The 21,710-nt window shown below is 37.3% G+C and overlaps 1 protein-coding gene and 1 pseudogene across 6 annotated transcripts in view; one reads left to right on the top strand and one right to left on the bottom strand.

Annotated features, from left to right (window-relative positions):
• The window catches only part of LOC150057313 (uncharacterized), a 207,122-nt gene that overhangs the window by 52,418 nt on the left and 132,994 nt on the right, over positions 1 to 21,710 (top strand). For 4 of the 6 annotated variants that reach the window (XR_016536812.1, XR_016536810.1, XR_016536809.1 and 1 more), the window contains 2 exons: positions 4,636 to 4,737; positions 12,645 to 12,832. The gene's annotated coding sequence lies outside the window, so the exon portion shown is untranslated. Of the gene's footprint in view, positions 1 to 4,635; positions 4,738 to 12,641; positions 12,833 to 21,710 lie in introns of all 6 variants that reach the window. The other 2 variants (XR_016536811.1, XR_016536813.1) reach the window with 2 other exon arrangements.
• LOC150057316 (heterogeneous nuclear ribonucleoprotein A1 pseudogene) lies at positions 10,082 to 11,184 on the bottom strand (annotated as a pseudogene).

Below are 21,710 nucleotides of genomic sequence, written 5' to 3'. Positions count from 1 at the left end.
CACCATGGCAGTCCAACTTACCTATGAAACCTTCCAAGGCAGTGGCAACCTGACCATGGTTTCTTCTGACCCACTTGAAGTCTGACATCGGGTAGTTGCCTAGACAACTGTGGGAACAAAAAAAGTAGATGGATTTGATAGTAATCACTCAGGTGTGGTTCCTGCCTTTTATGTATGTGTTTCCGAAATGTGTTCTAGATAACACAAATAACTTATGAGTCAAAACCTGTACTCTGTACTTTCTAAAAGCAAATTTCTGGATCTAACTCCACACTACCCTAGCCACTGGAACTTGGAAACAACATTTTTGGCTATATTCTCTTAGCAATTCAGTTTGATCTTATGGTCAAACATAAATATAAATGACATAAACTTTTTGCTATTTTTTCTAAAACAGGTGTCCTATAACTGAAGTTGACCATCTTTAGGAATAGAGTATTTTAGCACTAGGAAAGTTATCTACATAGGAAGATTGCATTTATAAAACCTCTGCAGCAAAGTCTTGGTTTTGTGCCTTGGTTATTTTTTTTTTGGTCAGTCCTGAGGCTTGAACTCAGGGCCTGAACATTGTCCTTCAGCTTTTCCTGATGGCTAGCCCTCTATTACCTGAGCCATAACACTACTTCTGGCTTTTCTATGTATGTGATACTTAGGAATTGTTCCAGGGTTTTGTGCATGCTAGGCAAGCACTCTACCACTAGGCCAAACTGCCAGCTCCTGTGCCCTGTTTTTAGCTAAAGAGTAAAATGAACCAATTGTACCATAGTTTCATAATGAATCAGTGCTAAATGTCCAGATGTTAAAAAGGAAGTACAATTATTATTTGTCATTCCTAGTCCCTACTGAAACAATGCCAATTTAGAGCTGGGGAAATATGCTTAAGAGCAGACATCTGGCATGTCTCTTCCTCTTAACTATCCTATCAGTGTTTTAATATTTTATGGTCAAACAATAAAATACCTAATAGCAGGGGAATGCAACTCTTCTTTCTGTTTTGTCTTTTAAACACAGTAAAAGTTGTTTAAAGGCTATTAGAATTTCTGCTGGTAGTCTTTCTTTCATGAAGAGGAATAAATATCTACTAATTTGAGTGTTGTGTATTATAAGTATCCCTTCCTTCCTTCCTTCCTCCCTTCCACTCTCCCTCCCCCCCTTCTTCCCTCCCTCCCTTCCTTCCTTCCTTCTTTACTTCTTTTTCTCCATGTATTTGGGTGGACTTCATAGTCTCTCAAATCTTATGCTCCTTATTCACTAGGATATAGTAATGTAACAAGCTCATTATATTTATATAGTTCATAATCCCCCTGGCTGGAACTAACTTGTGAGGGTGAGGGAGGAACGCTTAAGTCCGGGGTTACTTTATGTTTTATGTGAGGATGAGATGAGTTAGATGGAGTGATTTGGTGCATGTCAATGCCCTGATCTGTACCTTATGGATTTCTCCACACTGATTTTTCTGCATTTGGTTGAATAAGTGTTTTATTTGTTTTCTATACTGGAAAAGAAAATGTAACCACCCAAGGAAAACATTAGATGTACAACCTCCAGCATGCACACACACACAAAATGCACATAATCCTTGAAACTACATATTTACTTAAATCAGCATCCATCATTTTTCTTTAAGAAGACATTTATCTGAATACCAGTGACTCACACCTGTAATGGTAGCTACTCAATACGCTGAAATCTGAGAATTGTAGTTCAAAGCCAGTCCAGGAAGAGAGTCTTATCTCTAATAAATTACAAAAAGCTGGAAGTAGAGCTATGGCTCAAGTCATAGAGCCCTAGCCTTTAGCACAAAAGCTCAGGAACAGAACCCAGACCTAGAGTTCAAGCCCCAAGACAAGCACATACAAAGTGTATAAAAATAAAAATACATGCATAATGAATTCTGATGACTTAAAGTATGTTGCTGTTCAAGCAGGAGCAGCTCCTATGGAAAACAAGTGTAGGAGATCTTTGTCTTAGGAGGCTATATGGAAAGATTATAATATAATTCATTCATATGTATATATGTGTATAGTGGGGTTTGAACTCAGTATCTCATACCTGCTTGAGCAGTTGGCATCATCCACTTGAGCCACTTGTTTCTCCAGATCTCAGCCTCTTGTGAAGCTAGGATTATAGTGTGAGGTACTAACACTGGCTTATAATTCACTTAATGTCATAAGAAATAAGCTGGGCACATATGGCTCATGTCTTCCTAGCTCAGAAATTTGAGACTTGGAGGATTAAGGTTCAAATCCAGCCTTTGTAGACCATTCTTTGAAATGCCATTTCAAACTAACCAGCAAAATGCAAGTTTGGAGATGTGGCTTACATTGTAAAGTGCAGTGGTGATCAAAAAAGTCAAGTGAGATTGTGAGGCTCCGAGTTCAAGTCCCAGTATTAGTCCCCAAATAAATTAAAATTTAAAAACCGGTAAAGTTATGCTTTGAAGTATTGTATACCTTATTAGAGATCATCAATTAAAAATAAATTATTTTCATAAAACATTCAGAATATTCAGTTGAAAAAATACAGTAAGCTATAAAGAATATTTAAAGGCATTTTCATTAAAATAGAATACTTAAAAAAGAATATTGTACATAATTTATTTACATTTATCAGGTAATGGGTGCATTATTTCTTGAAACTTGACACCCCTTCTCATGTTCTTGTCCCCTTTTCCTTCCCTCCTCCCCTCCTAATCATCTTGTTTGCCACCTTCTCTTCTTTATTTCAAATAAACAAGTAAACATATGTACAATATATCAGTAAATAAACACATGTACAATAAGTCAGATATAGTAACCACATGACATTAACCATAAGGGGAAAAGAGAGAAAAGAACTGCCACTAAATCTGGTGGTATTTAAACAAGCATATTTTTATTTATGATTAAGAAAACACATGGTATCAGTTTAAGGAAATAATTTAACCTAGGAAAAGATAAAATTATTTCCCCTGTTTATTTTCATCTTCATCAAAATGTGTTATAGCCTCAGTCCTTTTTCAAAATTAGAAGAGAGAAAGGAAGACTTAAGATTTTATAAAACTTTCCTCAGGTGCTTGCAAGAGCATTGGAGATAAATGCTGCTATGGTTTGCTTTAGTTCTGGTACCTGAGTGTGTGTAACATTATGAATGGTCTCTGTCTTCTGGGAGATGCACATAATTCTTTGGGGCCTCTTTGATCTTGGACAAATTGTTCAACATTTTAATGAAAATTGCCTTTGCCTTTTCTGCACAATGCACTAAAACAGGGTCAATTTTCCTCTTTGAACTTCAGGGACACATTCTTGGCCATGCATTATTCATTTTAACTAAGGCAATGCCTTTGGGAGATGAAATTTCTTGCTTGTATGCTAATGATTTTAAATGGGATGAAGTTAATTACTTATTGCCTCTACCCTGGTACCTTCCAAATGGCCTTTTTTGGGGGGCATATTAGTGACAAGAAGTAATCAGAACAGAATCATAAGCAGAACATTTTATGTGAAAACTTTAATGTAACGGTGCCATAGGCATTCAAGTTCCAGAACCTGAGTGAATAATTTGGCATTAAGTACTTCTCAATATAGTTTAGTTGAACTTCTGTCTCATCAATACTATCTCCCAGGTGTCAGTGACCTTGAAAAGAAAGCCTACTTAACAGGACTCCTGTGTTCTTATTGGAAGCATAGTACAACTTTAAACCACCATCGTGGACCTACTGTTAGAATAATGGTGATACAAATATGAGAAAGTAGTATAGTATTTATTTTCCTTTTCTTGAACTGTGGGCAACAGGATGGTGCTGTACCTTTTCTAGAAAGTATGCTTTAAAGTTTCTTCTTGATTGATTAATTGTTCATTGTTTTGTAATGAGCTTCAATGTTACATATAAATATTGAATGAAGAAAGTGAAAAGCTCAGTTCCAGAATGTCTGTGTGAGAGAAGGCTGGGGTTAGCAGGTGCTCTGGGAAATTGGATTAGGTCATTCATGCATAGGAGCCCACGGTCTTACTCCACTGGAATGTTTATGTGTGTGTGGTCTTCAGTTCCAAACTTCTTTCATATTACACTATAATACTCACACTACATATATAGAATTATTGAAATGACTTCAAAATGTTGATGGAACTGAAGCCTAAAAGTTAAGAGTATTTAATCAAGGTTATAATTTAGCTTTTGTGCTTTGATGCAGTAAAATATACCTTGCTTTTACAATACATTATTTTGCTAGTGACATTTAGTTATTATTCCTAAAATGGTATAAAAAATTAAATCAAAATTTCTATTTTTTTCCACTGGAATTTAGAAATACCTTCTTTTTGCTAAGTGTAAGACTATGGCTTCAAATTTGAAGGGTAATAACAACATAATGGTAAGTTGATAAGACAGAAATCTGATGTTATTTAAACCAAAATGTGAGGCATATTTGAATTTCATAGTTTTCATGGTATGGTTATTAGTGACATTGGTTGACCATTCAGAAGAGAATTTGTGCTTGGGCAAAGACAGGGATTAAACTTGTTATTAAGTCTTCCATTTTTATGATACGTGATGATAACATTATTTTAAATACAAAGAAGTTAAACTATAGTCTCATTTGCCTAGCAAGAGTCACAATTTTTATCACATTGCTATTTTACATATTGTCATTATAGAATGAAATACTTGGCAGAAAGAAGATGGAGGAAGTAAAGGAAATTTGATACATTACTAATGAAGAAAATTACCAGGAAATCATGGCCAAGTCTAATTTAGCAGTGAGTAGCAATTATAATTTTACAACTATCAAGACAACTATGTAAATAATTTTGTTCATGCGAGTTCCATGGAGGGGCCGATGTACACTGTGTCAACAGATGTACGCACTGAGCTGTGTGAGGTTCTGGCCTGAACTGGCCAGCTGTCTGGGATGCTGCTATACCAGGAATTTTGCAGTTCTCTTATTCTGTCTCAGAAATTCTTTATCGATGAGAATATTGTGATTTTGACCTTTGCTTTTAGAAATATTTTGATAGTCAATACATTCTAAAATAAACAAAAAAGAACTCAATGTATTTTAGACAGTGTTGGCATGTTTTTAATGTATTTTCTGGCTTAAAGTATAACCACGAATTGAAAAATGTCTGTCATTGAATAACTATGAGAGTTCAATAGTTGAGGCACATTCAGTAATTGATACAGGATTCAAAATGCTCGTTTTCTTAGACCAACAACTTTTTTTAAATTGTCTTTTACAAAAGAATGTTACTTTTGTTACCTGTTTGACCCATGCAAATTTTTCTTTCTACAATCTTAACTGTTGTGTGATATTGCAAAACTCTCTGCAGGCTGTTTCCCCAAGCTCCAGATTCTCAACTCCATCTCCACCTGTAAAATGAATGTCTCACAGCCATTTCAAGAACAGTTTTCAAGTTACAGACTTTCATGCCTGGGCCTGCTTCAAAATATGAACCCAGATCTCAATTTCCTGACTAGCTAGGATTACAGGCATGAGCCACTGAGGCTCAAATAATTTTGATGTGACTTTTTTTTTGTAAGGAATGGATACAACTATGTTTTCAACATAATGCCTGATAGTCTCAGGATTTCAGTAAGACACATAGTAGACACATAAGTATTTGAATGATTCTGGCTGATACAGTTTTCTTACCTATAACTCCATTTACATTACTGCCTAAATTGTATCAAAATCTGTGGTCTAGTTAAGCCTATTTCAAGTCCAAAAACCTTCAAAACTTCCTATTGCCTAAAATGAAGGAGATTTTGAGGATCTTACAATGGGATCCCTTTCTTCATGATTCTGGTTCACTTCCCACCACTTCTGGAAGACAGGTCTACTTTTCTTCACTGGTCTTGTTCGTTTGCTTTTCTTGTCTACATTGTTCTGTTCCTTGTTTGTTCCTTGCCTTTGTTGGTTCATTTTTTTTTCTTGCTGGAATTGCCTTTCCTTTTTTTCCTTCATTACAAGCTCTCAAGTCTAAGTATTATCTCTGTTCTGAAGCCAGCCCTGACTCCCACATCTTATCACCCAGGGAAGCAATTGTTTTCTGCTCTCGCAGTCTTTTTATTGTTTGTTCAGATAGCTAATTGGTTTTTTCATATATTTTTTATTGTAATTACTAGAAGGGTTACATTATATTCACCAGATAGAAGGTGCATTACTTCACATACATTGATACCCTTTCTCATGTCTTGGTCCCCATTTCCCTCCCCCCACCCCTACCCCTCATTTTGTTTTCCTCCCTTCCCTATCCTAACCAAATAAGCACATATCCAATATATCAGATAACAAGGTGAAAAATTGTAACAATATGAGATAACCAAGGGATAGCAAAAGAGATGAGAGATAACATAGTACATTAAGGACAGCAATCACTCATTATATATGGCTTTTGCTTTTATATCCTGGAGTTCCTTTCATTTAGTGTCATTCTATATGGCCTTATGTATCTAGGTTTCAGACAGCTTATTGTAACTTGGCTTTTGTTCACTTTTGTTCTCGACACTCTTCTCATTGTTTTACATGTGTAAACTTATATACACTCCCATCAGAAGAAGGTAGCTGCCGTTTAAGATGAGAAACTCGGGCACGGAGTAGTTGGCAACCTTTGTCTAAGGTCATACTAGTCACAGGGAAATCAGCCTTGATGCAGTCATTCTGATTTTTTTTGCCTCTGCAGGGATTTACTCCTTATAGTCATATCCTAGTAGTACTTAACCTGGACTATTGTCTTTGATCCAGGAGAAGACTTCAGCCCAGGTTGTGCATACATTAGTTCTGGCAGCAGCAAGTGCAAATAGGGCTAGTTAGGTTGTGAACTCTCTAGGACTATGTAAGTGGTAGTATCATTGAAGTGCTTCTGAAAGGGTAATTAACCATAAAGCTGCACAACCATTGTCTATTCCGCAGGGAGCGATTATCAATTTCTAACTTGCCTTTTATTATTTGCTGACTTGATCCTTGTCCACACTTTATAATTCCTACTGCTCTTATAGTATGCCCAATGGAAGAAAAATGTGATGGAATCGAATTATCATTTTTTTCTTCCTTGCTAGGGAACAGGGGAAGATAAAAACGACTGAATAACTTGATATTTGGGATTATAAGGTACAAATTTTATGTATGTCCTAATTCCCATTATCGTCAATAATCAAAATTCTTTTTTTTAAAAAATTGTAATGCAAGAGGGGTTACAGTTATATTCTCACATATTGATACCTCTTCAAAATTCTTTACAAACTTGAAAGTCATCCTTTTACTCACAACTATGCATTATTCCTTAAAACAGCATAATATCAGTTTTCAGTTTGGGGGCTTGAAGTCTGGGCTCCCCAAACTCTTCAGCGAAAAGCTATTGCTCTACCATTTTGAGCTACAGTGCCACTTCCACTTTTCTGGTGGTTGATTGGAGATAAGAGGCTCATGGACTTTCATGCTTGGACTGGCTTTGAATCACAATTCTTAGAGTTCAGCCTCCTGAATAGCTAGGATTACAGGCATGAGCCACTAGTACCTGGCTGTCTTGAGAGCCAGAAAAGTTAAAATTTATTTTGTGTTTTCAGTTTTTTCTCTTTTTTTTCTCTCTTTCTTTCTTTCTTTTTTATGAAATAAAACACTGTCTATAGAGTCATAGGTTTTTATGTCTATATAGTTATGTTTATATTTCCATTACCATGTCCATAGCATTGGGTATGCAAATATTGTCTTCACTCTTGTACTCTTTGGATCTAATAGCCACATATAAGGATACCATGTGCCTTTTGTTCCTTTGGTCTTGACTTATCTCACTCAACATGATTCGCTCTAGATTCATTCACTTCCCTGCAAATGCCATTATTTTATCTCATCTTTTGGCTATGTACAATTCCATTGTATATATATATATATATATGTATATATATACCACATTTTCTGTATCCTTTCATCTGCAGTAGGGCATATGGATTGTTTCCATTGCCTGGCTATTGTGAATAGTGCAGAGATGAACATAGCTGAACAGGTGTCCTTATCATATCTTGGATCATGATGTTCAGGATAGATGCCCAGAAGTGGTATGGCGGGATCATAGGGAAGGTAAATTTTCAGTTCTTTAAGAAACCTCCACACTGCTTTCCAGAGTGGCTGGGCCCCGCCCCTGGGAACAGAGTAGAAACCAGCTGGTCTAGCTGAGAGCTCCCAGAAATTCCCAAACCCCAGGCCCTTGGCTGGGGCCCGCCCCTGTAAACAGGGTAGGAATATCAACCATCCGCCCAGCATGCTGAGACTTAAGCGGGCAGCAACATCCCATGGCCCACTGTGAGGCCACTGGTTGGGCTGAGAGCTAGTCGTGCAGTGGCACACAGCCTCTGGGAACAGGCTGAACACCTGCAAAAACTGCAAACTCTGACCTAGTTAGCAGCGGAATCAGTTTGGCCAAGAACCACAGGTATACACAGATTCCCAGAACCACCAGTCCCAAGACAAGTAAAGACTGCCACCTACCGACTACAAAGTGAACCTACAGTAACAGTCCTCAATGCCTTGGAGAGCGCAAAGATGAATTATGACATACATAAATAATCAAAGTCCCACACAAAGCTCAAAAGGACAGGTCCCACTTCCTGCATTTTGTATGTGCATTTGGTACCAAGGAATAAACCCAGGACTTCGTGCATGCTAAGCAGGTACTCTACCATGCTCCCAGCCCTCAGTTTTTTTTTTTTTTTCCAATGCAGGCACTAGGGTTGAACTCCGGGTCATAGCTTTTTTGTTTAAGGCTGGTGACTAACATTTGAGCCACAAATTTACTTCTTTTTGCTGGCTAAGCTTAGAGTCTTACAGTCTTGTCTTTTTGGGATGGTTCTGAGCCTTGATTCTCAATTCTCAGCCTCTTGAGTAGCTAGTTAGTTTGAGCCACTAAAGCCTGGTTTATTTATTGCTTTTTAACAGAGATCCAATTAAAAATATCAAATGTAGAATTTTTGGAAAATGTGTATTAGTTAATTTATCAGTGCATCCAAATAAACTTTAGAAAATTTCTGAGCATAGGAAGCTCTATTTTATTGTGATGTACAGACAAGTTACAGTTACATAAGTAGGGAAATTAGTACATTTCTTATTGAACATTGGTACAATCTGCTTTGTTTTCTCCCACTTTCCCTCCTCCTCTTAACTCTCCTCTTACCCAAGTTGTAAAGTTCATTTCTAACATAGTGTTTTGTGATGTATTACTGGTGCCATTTTTTTGTACTTTGTTTCACCATTCTGTTATTCCCTCAAATCAGATAATCATATATACAAGACATAGGGTACCAAAATTAACAGAGGGTAAATCAAAGGAAAAAAAGGGCAATTGTTGCTCTTAATGCACTATGTTATTTCTCTTCTCCTTTGTTTCCTGTTGATTAATCTCATATTGTTACTGTATCTGACTTTGTTACCTGGTATAGTGCATATACATTTATTCATTTATTTGAAATAGGAAAGGGAAGGAGGGAAAAGAAGACGGGGGAAGGAAATGGGGACAAAAACATAAGAAGGGGTATCAATGTGTGAGAAATAGTGCACCTACTATCTGACAAATGTAACTGTAACCCCTCTGTACATTACCTCCAAATAGAAAATAAAAAAATAGGAAAGCATACAAACAAAAAAAGAAATAACATCACACAGTACACACACAAAAGAAAACAAAAGCAAAAACCATAAAAAACTGGTTGTTTCCATATGTTGGAGTTCATTTCGATTAGCATCATTTTTTAAAAAAGACACATTTATTTAGCATCATGATCAGACTATTACGTTTAGCAATCAACAGCATGGGTGCAAAAAAGAAAAATAGTCTTCATTAAAACCCTTTTGTTGGAATGCTTTACACTTTCCACAGAACAGAAATTAAAATAACCTTTTATACAATTAGTCACAAATACAGTCCTCGAGTTTTGTTGTTTTGTTTTGTTTTGCCCATACACATGAGTATTGTCTAAAACATGTCTTCTTTGTAGCAGCTAGGCCCTGCCACCACAGTGCTTGGCTGAGTTCACAAATCTGTTGTAACCTGTAGCCTCCCTGTCACTTCTCCTGCTCTCCTCTCCTGCTAAGCTTTGTTTCCTGGCAGTAATTTAAAACCTTCTGTCACTGCCATAGCTACTGCTGCTGCTGGAACCACCACAGCCATTTTGGTTTTGTGGTTTGTCGAAGTATTGGCCTCCACCACCACAGGGTCCAGAGCTTCTGCCTCCAAAGTTTCCTCCCTTCATGGGTTCAAAATTTGAAGACCTATTGTTGTAACTGCCAAAATCATTGTAGCTTCCACCACCTCCAAAACTGCTACCACTACCACCGCCAAAGCCAACCCGCCTCCTCTGTTTTTATAGCTGTCATAGCTGCCACTACCGCCATAGCCACTGCCCTGGTTTCCATAACCCTATCCACTACTTCCATAGCCTCTGCTTGCAAAGTAACCAGGGCCGCCTCCTCCATAACCACCATCATTTACCAAATCCCTTGTAACCATCCCCACTGCCACCATATCCACCACCATCTTGGCTGCCACCAAAGCCATCTGGACCACTGAAGTTTCCTCTATGACCAAAATTGACATTGCCACCAAAACCACCTCCACGACCACCACCAAAGTTTCTAGAACCACCTCGGCCTCTTTGGCTGGATGAAGCACTAGCCATCTCTTGCTTTGATGAGGCTTTCCTTACTTCACAGTTGTGGCCATTCACAGTATGGTATTTCTGAATGACAATCTTGTCCACAGAGTCATGGTCGTCAAAGGTTACAAACGCAAAGCCTCTCTTCTTTCCACTGCCTCGGTCACTCATGATTTCAATCACTTCAATTTTCCCATTTTGTTTAAAATAATCTCGTAGGTGGTGTTCTTCAGTGTCTTTAATGCCACCGACAAAAATCTTTTTCACAGTTAAGTGCGCACCTGGTCTCTGAGCATCTTCTCTGGAGACGGCTCTTTTTGGTTCCACGACTCTTCCATCCACTTTGTGTGGTCTTGCATTCATAGTTGCATCCACTTCCTCCACAGTGGCGTATGTTACAAACCCAAAGTCCCTGGAACGCTTGGTGTGTGGGTCATTACCACACAGTCCATGACGGTTCTCCATTGCTCAAAATGGCTCCTCAGATCGGTCGTTTCAAAGCTCAGCCCTCCGATGAAGAGCTTCTGCAGCTGTTCGGCTCCTTAGGACTCGGACTTAGACATGACGGCAAGAGGAGGGTGGGAAGAGACACTTGAGCGATGCTTCCTCGGTTGCATCAAAAAGGCGTATCTTGATTAGCATCATTTTTATGTTATCATATATAACTAGCTATTGAGCTAGTGTGATCCTCTGCTAGGACTGTCCTAGACACATATTAATTGTTTCAAGTGAATAATCAATGTGTCTGGCCATACAAGAAATGCAAATAAAAACCACATTGAGATTCCACCTCACCCCAGTTAGAATGGCTATCATCAAGAAAACAAAAATTAACAGATGCTGCCCGGGATGTGGCAAGAAGGGAATTCTGTTGCACATTTGGTGAGAATGTAAACTGGTTCAACAACTCTAGAGAGCAGAATGGAGGTTCTTCAAAATACTAAACATACAGCTTCCCTGTGATCCAGCAATCCCACTTCTGGGTGTTCACCCAGAAACAAAGAAGGCCACACTAATGCTACCAGCAAAACTATGTTCATTGCAGCATTATTTATCATAGCTAAGATATGGAACCCAGATGCCCCTCAGTAGATGAATAGTTCAAGAAAATGTGGTACATGCACACAATTGAATTCTATGCTTCTGTGAGAAAAAAATGATTTGGCCCCATTCATAAGGAAATGGAAAGACTTGGAAAAAAATAATATGAGGTGAAATAAGCCAGACCCAAAGGAAGCTAGGCTCCATGGGAACTTTATTTTATTTCTCCATGGATACTGACCACACTAAAGTGGCATTCAAAAACCTATATGTATTGCCTGGGCACCTTAGCCTCTATTCTGCCTGTTCCAGTTTTCCTGCTGATCCCTCCCAGCAAGAGCTGGAAGCCCTGAGTTCAAGCTCCAGCACACACACACACACATATACTTATTAAAATTAATTTTTTATTCCCATATGCTAGCATTTTCATAGATATTTTATATATACTGGCTCATTTAATGTATTAGTACAAACATAAAATATTGTTGACTGTTTGTTCGTATATAAATATTTATTGCTAAGCACAGCCACCTTACTATGCAATAGTAGTATCTGTATATTTCCCTTAAAATATTTCAAACCATTTTTCTACATTTTACATTTTGTCTAGAAGCTAAGCCTTTTGGTATTGTAACATGAGTTACAAGTCACCTGCTCACCTGCTCACATGAGTATTACTAAATTCAGTTCTTCATCTCGTGTACTTTTTTTTAGATATGACTGATGATTGCATGTTAAGATGCATCTTTTGCTTTTAATCAGTTCCAAAACTCATCAAGTTTAAGTTGATGAGGGTAATTTTTAGGGGAAGTGGTTTTATATGACAGTTATTGTAAATCATATTTCATTTAGAGTATTTACACCAGACACATTTTAGTTTGGTATTAGGTGGCTTATGGAACTGCAGTTTGTGTTTTCTCTGTGCTTTCACTTTTTTGTTATTTTCTTTTCCATCTTTTCCATTGCTATCCACCTCAAGCAGGAGAGCTGACTGTGCACCGTCACCCTTTACATTGGTGGTACTGTTACATGGGAATCTGATCAGTGAGATACTGAGAAACCACACTTTAAAAGGTGAATTGGGAGCTGCCATCTGCACATGGACACCTGTCCCAAAGACCTGCAGCCTTGAATACAGCTGGCAGAAAGCTTTTAAAGGCAAAACCACAGGTGAGGTAAAAAACCAAATCTAACAAAAGGGTTACCATCTAGAGGAATAGTCAGGGATAAGACAACCAAATGATTCCAGGGAACAACCTGCATGACACATCTGTATAGTCTCTGGAGCAGCGCTCTCCTGGGGCTAAACAGCATGCTTCATCTGCAATTTAAAGCTCGGCCTATTTTTACCTTTTTAGTCTTTTCAGGACTGGTTGAAACACTCTGGGATGGCAATGAGAACAAGATGATGTTACTAGATCAGTCTCTATTCTCAAATTCCTCCATTCTGGTCCCTTGGCATCCTTCCACTCAAAAAATCATAGGAGGCTATTCACTTCCAGTAATTCTCACCCAATATTAAAAAATTACCTCAAATAGCTTACTTTATAAATCTTGGTTATTTGATCCCAACCTTTGAAATTTTAATTTCTAATGCAGAATCTGTTTGTGTCTTTCATTAGTCCTGATGTCAATTCGCTGCCATGTTGTGCTGGCCTTTCTCCCAGTTTTCACCTATCTGTTCAATCTAGACTCTGTAGTCACTGAACCACTTCTGCATCTAGTACATTTGGTGCTGTGGGTCCATCACTCCTAACATGGAGACATACCAGCTTCTAGTTTGTTTGTGCTTTTTTCCCCCAGTGTATCTGTGCAGCACAAAATCACATGATTAGATAAATAATTTAGTATGAATCTGTTTTTCCCCCCAAGTGAAAAAAATGGAGGTGTGAAAATTTATGATTAAGGAAATAAATTTCAGGGATAAATCAGGGATTCAAATTATTAACTTTGTGGGGGAATACATGAAAATGTAGTTGAGAAGAGTTGAACCTCAGGTGTAGAAGTCACATATTAGGAGTTATAAATCCCTAAATAGGTAATGAGCTCAGTGGTGAGGAAACTAAAAATAATTTCTATTCTAGGGAATATAGTTTTAGAAAACATATCAATAAAAGAGAATAGAAGATGATTGTCAGACAGTCCGGATCTATATTTGGAAATACTTTCCACTTTAAAGCCAGTACTCTACTTGACTCTAGCTTCTGGCTCAGGATTGGTGGCACACTGCCTCTTGTGTCCTTATTTCCCAGTCAATATGTCAGTTGAGGGCTACAGATAACCCTTCTTGAGAACACACAGTTTAGGGAGATAAAGGGATGCTTTGTACATGGCTTTGTGTTGGGTAGAAAACAATGCAAAGTATAAATTGATTTGGATTTTCTATTGGTTTCTGAGACCCTGAAATTTCTTAATCCTTATAAAAGATATTCTAACACCTAAGCTGAAAAGAATGAAATTTCCTATTTTGTCAGAGAATGTAACATTTGCAAGAGTTAAGTGATTTTTGTCTAATTTAACAGCGATATTTTGCTCACACTGGGAGAACAGAAATTGCTAGAAATGCCCAATTTTAGCATTGTCTTGAAAACAAATCAGTGCATCAAATTATATTGAGTATTGTGCTTTACTAATTTTATTGCTTTGAATTTTTTATTTATTTTATTTCATTTTTATTGTCAAGGTAATGTATAGAGGGGTTAAGTTACATTCGCCAGGTTGTAGGTGCATTACTTCTCAGACATTGATATTCCTTCTTATGTTTTGGTCCCCATTTCCCTCTCCCCACCCCCTCTCAATCACCTTGCCTTTCCTATTTCAAATAAACAAATAAACATATATACAATATACCAGGTAACAAAGTCAGATACAGTAACAATATGAGATTAACCAAAGGGCAATAAAGGAGAAGAGAAATACCACAGTACATTAAGAACAATCACTCAAGATAAAGCTCTTGTTTCATATCCTAGAGATCCTTTCATTTAGTTTCATCCTATATGATCTATGTATCTAGATTTGCACTGTTGTAATCCTCTGCTAGGAGAGTCCTAGATGTGTACTAATTATTACAAATGAGGGAAAACATTGAGTCTATGTTCCTTTGGGTCTGGATTACCTCACTTAATTGATTTTTTCCAAGTCTTTCCATTTCCTTCCAAATGGGGCGATGTCATTCTTTCTGATGGCAGCATAAAATTTCACATTTTCTTGATCCAATCATGTACTGAAGGGCATCTGGTTTGGTTCCATATCTTTGCTATGGTAAATAGTGCTTCATTACTTTGTATTTTTATTTTTTTGCCAGTCCTGGGCTTGAGCTCAGGGCCTGAGCACTGTCCTTGGACTTTCTCAAGGCTAGAGCTCTACCACTTGAGCCTCAGCACCACTTCCGGCTTTTTTCTATATATGTGGTACCGAGGAATCGAACCCGGGTCTTCATGCATGCTAGGCAAGCACTTTAACCACTAGGCCAAACTCCCGGCCTAAGTGAGAGTTTTGAATTATAGATAAGTGAAGAAATTCAATTTTTTGTCTTCAATAATTTTCTGCAGATTACACATTCACATTAACTTCCTTTACTTAGCAGAGAATTAATGTTTTACCTAAAAATTAACTTACTGTAATTTATTTTTCAACATTTTATTATTTGTATGTACTTGCTGTGTTCTTTGCACCTCCTGGTATATTGTTAGTTTTGAAGGACAGGGACTAAGATTCCCATTTATAGATCAGTGCAATCTTTTATTTTTTTATAAGAATAGTACATAATATGTATAATAGTACATATTACGTACAATGCTCAGAATAGGATAATAGGTATGTCCTTTATCTCAAAGCTTCATCATTTCTTTGCATTGTGACTATTGAAAATCCTCTCTACTAGCAAGATTGAATATGTAGTTAATTGCTACCAACCACAGTTACCATACTTTGCTATAGAAATGAAAAGTTACTCATTTATCATACCATAGTCCAAATCTCTATCCCCTACTCCTTCCACACATCCTAGTACCTAGTACTCCATAATAAATACATTTTCAATCTCTTGTTATAACACTGGGGATTTCACTTGGCTTCTTGCTCAAGGTTAGTGCTCTATATTTGAACCATACCTCTACTACCACTTTGTAGCTGGTTAATTGGAGATAAGAGTCTCACAGGCTTTTCTGTGTGGGCTGGCTTTTAGTTTTGATCCTCAGATTTCTGCTTCCTGAGCAGCTGTGATTACAAGTGTGAATCACTAGTGCCTGGTTTAAATACTTCCAATTTTGCCTTAATAAACTCATGCTGTTATTAGTATTTCTAATTGTTTCATCATGTAAAGTAAACTAACCTATGTAGGTCAGGCAGTTTATCATCTATCATCAGTTTATGGAAATACATATCCTGTTCTGAGGTTATGCCATATTGTTTATTTCTTTTGTATTATAGCACAGAGAATTAAATCCATAGCAATGCTTTCTGATGGTGATTCAGTTTATATTTGTTATGCAATCATGTACATACTGACCATTTACAGAGTAAATTATTTTCAAATAATTTCATTAAATGTCAGAAATCATATAGCCTGTTGGGACTTTTGCTATAAGTGTAAGGGAATGAATAATTGTGCTCACGCACATGCGTGTGTGTGTGTGTGTGTGTGTGTGTGTGTGTGTGTGTATACCACTGCTGCATTTGTATTTGAGGCTAGGTTGAGGAAACTTCACAGGTCCTTGGGGAGAGAACTTTGCTAAGAAATCTGAAGCAAATTGCAGATGTAATGGTTTTTGGTAGCATTATTTAAAAATTGTCGACCATGTAAGAAATAAAACTCAGTCCTTTTGTGATTACATAAAAATGACAGAAAGTTTTATAGATATAGTTTAGCTGCCACAAAAGCACGGTTATCCAAACAAGTCTAAAAATATTTATCCCAAGTAGAAGAAAATAAGAATAAAAAAAGAGAAAATAAGAATCAGGGCCATAAATAGATATATCATCAGATGATTTTGACAACTGATTGTGACACATTGTACGGAGTAGATAATTCCCTTATGATTTTAGAGTTGGCACAAGTCTTCATAGCTCCCATTAACTTGGAGGCCCACATTTAAAAAAATTTTGCTTACTGATGCCCATGAAACTTATCTGTTGGGAAGATCCATAGGATTCTGCTGTCCTATGCACCAAGGAATGTAGAAGAACACCCTGCCATCCGGGGTCTTCTTTGACTTCTCCCTCTTGTTTCTTGGAGTATATTTTGGAATGGTGGGAAATCAAAGAGAGGTGTTGTTACTGTCTGTGGGCAGATGCATTTTCTCTATCCATTAAATTATTACTATTAAGCTATTCTTGATTTATTTAAAGTAAATAAAGAAAGGGGAAAAAAGAAAGAAGCAGAAACTCTGCATTCGAAAAGGGACTTTTGAGAAGGCACCTAGGGCATTATGGGGAAAAAAAGAGTTTGAGACAGAAGAAGCATTTGACATGGAGTCCAAGGCATTATGGGAACAAGAAGCACCATGGTGGGACACATGTTGTTGGCCATATGTTATGGTCTGTCGCTCTGTACTCCTGTCTATTGAACACTTCCTCTTTTTCGAATCCAACATCATGTCTCTCATAGTTTGCATAGTTAGGGTAGAAGAACTGGAACCTTCCTGTTGAACCAGTTTGTTCTCTTCTTCCACAAAATGAAGACAGGCCTGGAATGACTTATTCCTCCAGCCTCATGATGGAGTGAGTGAGCTGTGCCCTGGTTCACAGGGTCATGGAGCTCCAATACAAGGAGACAGAGCTTTAATAGCATCATAAAGCTACTGTGGAGGAAGGACTGTTAATAGCCTGAGTTCCATCAACAGGATCAATTTCTGTTCATCTCATCTTTTATTACATACAGTGTCACAGAGATAGCCACACCGCATCTGTTTTCATGGAGCTGCTAATGAAGCAATGCTGGTTTAGGAATTCAAAGGTTTCCTTTGAATTGTGGAATAGAAAGTTTTCTGAGGAGAGAGTTTTGGAGAACATTTTCAGGACACTAGAAATCTTATTCTTTTCTCTCCTAGGTGAAAGTGGAATTTTCAATTAGTTTGTATGTCTCCATGGAGTTAAAGATTGTCTAAAAATATAAGGTCATTTTGCATTTTTTCAAAAAGACACAGTAAGAAACCAAACAACAAGATAGGCCAAAAATGTCACTACATCATTAGGGTGACCCTAATGCTAATTAGGAGCATTCTTTTCTTTTAAAAAGTTGGACGATGCAGGTTATGTTAACCTTTTAGAAGGAAGCATTCCTTTTATACTCTGTGTGGTACAATTAATACAAAGTGCTATTGAAAAGAAGAGTTTTGGTGGGAGGCTTCATCTGTCACCGCACAAACTCTACTGTACGGCATGCACATTTTCAGGACCTGATAGTTGAAAAGACAGTTCTTCAACTTGCTATGATTTTGAAATCAAGGTTTTCCTTATAAATGAACTAGCATCATTACTTGTTAAAAAATTTGAGGCACTGCTTTGTAATGTCAAACTTCAGGAACATAAGTGAAAATGTAGGTGGAGTATTTTGCAGGATGGTTGTCTTATAAACTGCCAGAACATCTGATGGATGCAACATGCACTGAGCTTTATTAAAATATCCAAAGAAACAGTAGTATAAACTTTGATATGAATGCTTACAAGCCATTATAAATAAAGTTTAGACATATTACTATCTTTGCAAAAAGGCCTCCCCCACCACAAGCACCACTCTTGCAGAGGATACAAGGTGTGGGGGGGAGTTTATATACATGTTTTTGCACTATAAATTGCTGAACTAAGTGAATCTAAAATGTTACAAAACAATTTATTTCATTTTTGGTTTCTGTAGTCCTGAGATTCAAACTCAGGGCTTTATGTTTGCTAGAAGATACTCTACCACTTGAGAAATTCCCTAGTCCCTTTTATTTTGATTACTTTTTAGGTGGAAACAACATTGATTTTACTCCAGTTTGGAGCTTCTTAAAGAAAAATATTTATTTCAAGGATGATGTATAATTACAGTTACCTAAGTAAGGTAAAAAGTACATTTCTTGTTGAACACTGTCACTGGCTCCCTCTTTTTCTCCCTCTTTCCCTCCCCCTGGCTCCCCTTCCCCTAAGTTGTAAAGTTCATTTCAAACAGTGTCTTGTAAGTAATCTCTATTGCACAGGTTCACTCTTTGTCCTTTGTCTCATCATTTTACTACCCCCTTCCCTTCCTTAGATCTGATAAACACATATCTCATAAACACAGCATACCAAAATAACAACCAGTGATAACAAAGGATAAATCAAAGTTTGGGAAAAATGGAGGAAAAGAAAAGAAATAACTTCATACAGTACATTAAAAATCAAAACAAACAAACCCCCCAAGCTCTCTTGTTTCCACGTCTTGGGGTTTGCTTTGAATAACATCATTTTATATGCTTGGATGTATATAGCTATTGAGCTTTTGTGACCCTCTGCTAGGACAATCCTAGACATGTACTAATTATTTCAAATGAGGGGAACCATGCAGCCTATGTTTCTTTGGGTCTGGCTTACTTCACTTAATATGATTTTTTCCAAGTCTTTCCATTTCCTTATGAATGTCTTCTTTCTTTTCTTTCTTTCTTTCTTCTTTCCATTTCCTTATGAATGTCTTCTTTCTTTTCTTTCTTTCTTTCTTTCTTTCTTTCTTTCTTTCTTTCTTTCTTTCCTTCCTTCCTTCCTTCCTTCCTTCCTTCCTTCCTTCTTCTTCTTCTTCTTCTTCTTTCTTTCTTTCTTTCTTTCTTTCCTTCCTTCCTTCTTTCTTCTTTCTTTCTTTCTTTCTTTCCTTCCTTCCTTCCTTCTTTCTTCTTTCTTTCTTTCCTTCCTTCCTTCCTTCCTTCCTTCCTTCCTTCCTTCTTTCTTTCCTTCTTTCTTTCTTTTCTTTCTTTCCTTCCTTTCTCTTTCTTTCTTTCATCCTTTCTCTTTCTTTCTTTCTTTCTTTTTTTCTTTCTTTCTTTCTTTCTTTCTTTCTTTCTTTCTTTCTTGCTTGCTTGCTTGCTTGCTTGCTTGCTTGCTTGCTTGCTTGCTTGCTTGCTTGTTAGGGTAATGTATAGAGGGGTTACAGTTACATTCCCCAAGTAGTAATTACTTCTCACACACTGATACCCTTTCTTGTGTTTTTGTCCCAATTTCCCTCCTCCTGCCACCTCCCAATCATCTTGTTTTCCCTCCCTTTCCCTTTCCTATTTCAAATAAAAAAGTTAAACATATATACAATATGCCAGGTAACAAAGTCAGATTCAGTAACAATATGAGATCAACCAAAGGGCAAAAATAAGAAGAGAAATAACAGTACATTAAGAACAACCATCGATGTCATTCTTTTTGATGGAATCAAGGAATAGCATTTCCCACCCAATATAAACAGGCAATGGAGCAGTCAATGGCAAATCTAGAGGAGAATCTTCCAAGTGCTATACAAATGCAATTGATAAACATCATTAATGAAAAGTGTGAAAACATAAAGAGATAAGGGAGGAAGCCATAGCTAAACAATAGGAAACCATAAGCATGGTGATATGTGAAAAAGGGGAAGCCATAAAGGAGGCCATAATAAAGGTTTTTCAGAGAAAAATGGACGAATTAATAGAATCCACAAACAAAAAGGTGACTGAACTCCAACAAATGTCCAAAGAGAATAAAGCTACTGAGCTAACCACTCAAATGTAAATCAAGGAGTTAAAGAAATCCATACATGATGCAAATCATCAAAAATGAGCAATTAGAAGCAAGGGAGATGAAGAATAAAGTAGATAGCTTTGATAGCAGGTTTGACAATGCAAAAGAGAGAATTTCCAGGGTTGAAGATAATTTAGTTGTTATAGAGAAAGAACAGAAAATAATCAAACCAAATCTAGGAAATATGAGAGAACGCTTCAGGACGTCCAAGATACAATTAGAAAACCTAATTTAAGGCTTATTGGTATTGAGGAGGGTCTGGAGAAAGAGGTCAATGGTATTGGAAATGTACTTCAGGGAATCATTTCAGAACTTCCCAAATATCCAGAAGGGCAGGCCCATCCAGATACATGAAACTTTTAGAACCCAAAACAGACCTATATGCTTTTTCTAACTATAGAAAAGCTTTTTCATGGTTTTGTTTTGTCCCAGACCCAGGGGCAGTCTGTTATTTGTCCTGTTAACCTGGACCCAGGTTCAGTTCTTGTACTGAACTTCAGTCCATGGCCTTTCTAATACTCTCTCCCTCCTTCCTGAGGGAATGCCCCCATTGTCCATGCTTCAATGGCCTCCTGTTTTGAAGAAATTTGTAAGTAAATAATGACAACACAACATGTCAAATAATTATTGTCAGATAATGATAACACAATTTATATGAGAATAATAGATCATATGCAAACCTAGATACAAGCCACATTACCCACATTGAACTGTGAAGCTGTGGCACCTGCCTCTCTCCCATTGTGGTTATTCTGGAAGTATTGGAATCTTGCAAATGCCTTGACTAAATCTGAGTAGTGATGATACTTGTGAGATTGTGTGGGACTGAGTGACGTTGCTCCCATTACCACAACTCATGACCATCGAGAAGCTCAGAATGCAGTCTTATGTGGAAATAGACTGTATTTAAGACAAAGTAAAGGCATCTGAGATCTTAGTCCAATATTTAAGAAGTAAACTCTACTATTTGTTTTCCTTCCAATGCCTATTTCTTCCTGAGTGAGCATACTGGATGTAAGCCTTGATAATCAAGACTGGCAAACGGCAGAACTTTCCAAACAAAGCAATAGTACTACAGGCAAAAAATAAGTAATTAAAATTGGGATGGATATGGCCAGGAAAAACTAGTGCCCATTGATCATACTCAGAACCCCAACTGGGTCTGACATAAATTAACCATTTCTTCCTCACTACCCAAATTATTTGGTTCCAGTGTGCATTGAGGCTAACTTCTCCCAATTTCTACCAAGGCAAGAATCTTCTTCCTTCTTTCTATTGTCTTTTTTTTATTGTCTTTTTTTTGTTGTTGTTGTTGCTTGTGGGCCTGAAC

Source organism: Megascapheus bottae, chromosome 10, assembly GCF_031878675.1.
Source record: "Megascapheus bottae isolate mThoBot1 chromosome 10, mThoBot2.hap1, whole genome shotgun sequence".
Lineage (NCBI taxonomy): Eukaryota > Metazoa > Chordata > Mammalia > Rodentia > Geomyidae > Megascapheus > Megascapheus bottae.
This window is presented reverse-complemented; position numbering and strand designations above follow the sequence as displayed.